Source organism: Haemaphysalis longicornis, unplaced genomic scaffold (genome assembly GCF_048455015.1).
Source record: "Haemaphysalis longicornis isolate Haplotype H1 unplaced genomic scaffold, Haemaphysalis longicornis Haplotype H1 scaffold_9, whole genome shotgun sequence".
NCBI classification, from domain to species: domain Eukaryota; kingdom Metazoa; phylum Arthropoda; class Arachnida; order Ixodida; family Ixodidae; genus Haemaphysalis; species Haemaphysalis longicornis.
Window position 1 is genome coordinate 58417015 of NW_027526460.1, and position 336 is coordinate 58417350.

Consider the following 336-nt stretch of genomic DNA (forward strand, 5'->3'; position numbering starts at 1 on the left):
GCATCGAATGTATATTTATTTATCCATAATAGGCTATTGTACTTATATAATGTATATCTACATTTACAAACTATATGATATAATTTTAAAACAACTGACTGCACGCTAAGACGGCACTACCCGCTCTGCTTGTGTAGATAAGGTGAAGCGACCTATAGGGAGCATAACTGAAAACAACATTCAAGAATTGTAAAGATGTCCTGATGAAGGTGAACACCAAAAAGGGGAAAAAAAGCGAAACTTGCATTACGTCACGCAAGGCTTGAACTACAGCGAAGCTAGAGGATTTATTTTTATTTAAGCAGTGAATGACACACCACCATGCATTGCATAGGT